The following is a 4,000-nucleotide window of genomic DNA, read 5'->3' on the forward strand; positions in this document are numbered from 1 at the left end:
CTACGGTGCCTCCCTCCGGAAAATGGTGAAGAAGGTTGAAATCAGCCAGCACGCCGAGTACACCTGCTCCTTCTGTGGCAAGACCGAGATGGAGAGGCGGGCCGTGGGGATCGGGCACTGTAGTGCCGGCATGAAAACCATGACTGGTGGCTCCAGGACCTACAATACTACTTCTGCGGTCACAGTCAAGTCAGCCATCAGAAGACTGAAGGAACTGAAAGACCAGTAGAAGCTCTTACTATTTGAGATATTCCTCGCCTATAATAAATGGGTTAATTTATGTAATGAAAAAAAAGAATCTTTCAAATGTTCATCAATCATAGACTGGATTGATAAACTATTATATACCCACTAAATGGAGTACCATGCAGCTAGAAAAAAGATGGTGACTATCTCTCTGCACTATTGTTTTTCCAGTTTTCTAGTTATTTACAATGGTATGAAAATTCAAGATCCATTTTCTCTTTTATGGTTGGAATAGAAACTTCAAAGAGCTATTTTTAAAAGTAGCATTTTGTACTATATTTTCTATAAGTATAAAGTTACATGTGTCTTTGTCTCACTTTAAGAAATGGCCATACAGGGCTGGAGAGATGGCTCAGTGGTCTAAAGCACCTACTTGAAACAAGCTTGACAAAGCACAGGGACCGCGGTTCGATCCCCCAGCACCACATGCCAGCCAGCCGCGCCCCCTGGAGGGCTGAGCTGGCCACACACAGACACACACACACACACACACACACACACACACACACACACACTAAATAAACGTTAAAAAAAAATTTAAAAAAAAAAGAAATGGCCATACATTATGTATACTTTTTGCTTCTTTGTATTTTTAAAATTAGACAAAAAAGCAATGTAGGATTGGGAATTCTGGGAAAGTGGGGAGATGAGTCAGGCAGGCTTTCTATTGGCAAACAAATTCTGGATGATAGAGCACAGGAGAGCCCAACAAAGGCCAGAAAATCTTAGCTGATGATAAAAGTATTGAAATTCATGGAGGCTGAGGCAGTTAGCATGTAAAGGATGGATTATCCAAGAGCAGGGAGCACAGAAAGGATTCCAGAAATCTGCATACAAGGCTCCATGAGTCTATAGCTGGATGCTACTTTACACACATACAGGATAAAACTTCCTAAATTCAGGAGAGAACAGGCTCTGGGCACAGGATACTATCGGGAAGCTGTAATAGGAGCTGTCCCCCAGGCACACACAGAGCTGGGTACAGCTAGGCTTTTTCCTCTGTGCCACTCTCCCTTCCACCAGAGCAAGAGAACTTGTTGAATACAGGGAGCATTTGAAAGAAAGCCCAGAAAAGAGACAACTTAAAAGTGAGGTAGAATATTCCTAGAGTAAAGGTCATTTTAGACCTGGTCTAGATGAGATTAGAAATAAGAAAGTTCACCTGCAAGTACCTGTATACTGAAACAAAAAAGTCTAATATCCCTTACAAAAATATAACAACACAGAGTCATCAATACAGTAAAATGCATAACTTCTGATATCTTACCAAAACTTATCAAACAGGCAAGGAAAAACAAAAGTGACTCTTAGGGAGAAAAATCAAAGATACAGTCCCAGGAGTGACAGAACATTAAAATATCTGTTAGGGATTAGAAATATGCACAATTACATAAGGATGACAAACAGTACACAAGCATAATGGAGACCAAAGTGGGAGACATGAAAGACCAAATGGGATGATGTGAAAAATACAGTATCTGAAATTCAACTGATGGGATTAATGCTGGATTAGATTAGACCTGACTAAGAGAAAATAAGTGAACTAAAAGTCATAGAAACATTCTTATATGAAAACTCATCCCTGTTGGGGGGCTTGAAAGATCAACCCCAAATTCAACTGATCCATTGGGACCCATAGAACTCACCATGTGTTCATTGTTACGGTGATCATTTATGGCAGTGAAAAGAATCAAAGTAGAACTATCAGAAGGGAAAAGCAGGTGTTCAGCGTAAAGCATGTTGTTTATACAGTGTTCAGGCCCCGTGAGCTACGCTTATCAGGAGGTGATAGAGCCTCTCCAAAATCCAGAAATCCAACCTTGAAAATCCAACCTTGAATGTTGACCTTCCAGAGAATAGCAGTCTTGGCCTGCAATGTTAACTCTCTTTTGCACATTATCAAATGATAGACTATACATGTGTGCAATTCTTTCGATGTCACTTACACCTTGGCAAAGTTGTTTTAGTCTCTAAAATGGAATGAAGTAATAAAACTGGAACTACTTGGGTGACCCAGAACATTTTACTGGCCAAAAGAGGACGATCACCAAAGTTTATGTATGAATGATACCACTAGTATCATATGTAGAAAAGATAAATATAACCTACCTTGGCAGAAAGCAGTTCAAATGGATATCAGGGGCTTGGTATTTTTTTAAGATCTGCTTTGTAGGGGGCTGGTGAGATAGCTCAGTGGTCTAAAGCACCTGCTTAGGCAAGCTTAGGCAGGTGCAGGGAACTGAGGTTCCATCCCTGGCACCACATGCCACACCAGCTCCACCCTCAGGATGGGCTAAGCCAGAGCCCCCCCCCAAAAAAAAAAAGAAAGAAAAGAAAAGAAAAAATCTGCTTTGTATTAATCCAAATGATTTTCCCACTCGATGATATCATGACCATCTACTACCAATATATACTATAGTTTTTCATTCTCCAATTGGAAATCAGTGATAACTCTGGTATCCTGGAATTTCAAACAAAAAGCAAGTATTTATATATTTGTAAACACATACTTTTTCTTTTGATATGTGAACCCAGACATCATATATGCCTACTATTTTAATTTCAATTACATTTAACACTAATCTCTACTATAGAGAATTCCAATTAGGAAGCATTTGGATTTGTTGTTTTAATGGTTTGTAAACTAAAATCTCTGAAAGACGTCAAAGAAAAATTTTCAAAATTAGATTTTTATCTAGATAATAATATTAATTAAATTAATTACTGTAATGGCTAATATTACGCGTCAACAGAGCCAGGCTATGGGGATCAGTTGTTTGGGAAAACAATAGTCTAGATGTTACTCTGAAGGCATTCTGTAGAGTGATTAGCATGTACAAAATTAACTTTAAATTGATTCATCTCCATTCCATAAGGTGAGTAGGTGTCATACAATCAGGTAAAGGATGCAGATTTACTGAAAAAGAAGAAACTGTGCCTCAAGATTGCGCCATAAAAATCAGAAATCCTGACTGACTTTCTACCTGCCGACATATTTGAGACTTACCATAATTTCATTAGTTAGTTCTCTCTCTGTGTCTGTGTCTGTGTCTGTGTCTGTGTCTGTGTCTGTGTCTGTGTCTGTGTCTGTGTCTGTGTCTGTCTGTCTCTCTGTCTCTCTGTCTCTCTGTCTCTCTCTGTCTCTCTCTTTCTCTCTCTCTGTAGAGTTAGGCAATTCTCACTGAAGCCTCATACTTTTTATCACATTTATATAAAAACACATATTTTTTTGTACTAGGGATCAAACATGGGAAGTAGTCCACTAAGTAACATTCTCAACCCTTTTAAAATCTTATTTTGAGGCAAAGACCCCCTTGACGGGCCACATAGCTTCCAACACATGACCCCAAATAGCAGAGGTTACAGGCCTGTGCCACCACACCTAGGAAAGAGAATGGCTTCACTTTAGTGCACACTTGTGCATATGTTCATGCCATCCTCAGGGCATCCCTCAGTTCCCACACTTGCGTTCATTTGGAACTGTACTTGCCACTATTGAATAGATAGATAGATAGATAGATAGATAGATAGATAGATAGATAGATGGATGGATGGATGGATGGATGGATGGATGGATGGATAGATAGATAGATAGATAGATAGATAGATAGATAGATAGATAGCCATGTGCCTTAAAAGTTAAAGTGAAGCTGGGCATGAGGATATACACCTGTAATCTCAGCCCTCTGGAAGGGAGAGGCAGGAGGATCACAGTTTCCAGCCAAACCTGAGCAATTTACTAACTTAGTGAGAT

This window comes from Octodon degus, unplaced genomic scaffold (genome assembly GCF_000260255.1).
Source record: "Octodon degus isolate 3935 unplaced genomic scaffold, OctDeg1.0 scaffold00024, whole genome shotgun sequence".
Lineage (NCBI taxonomy): Eukaryota > Metazoa > Chordata > Mammalia > Rodentia > Octodontidae > Octodon > Octodon degus.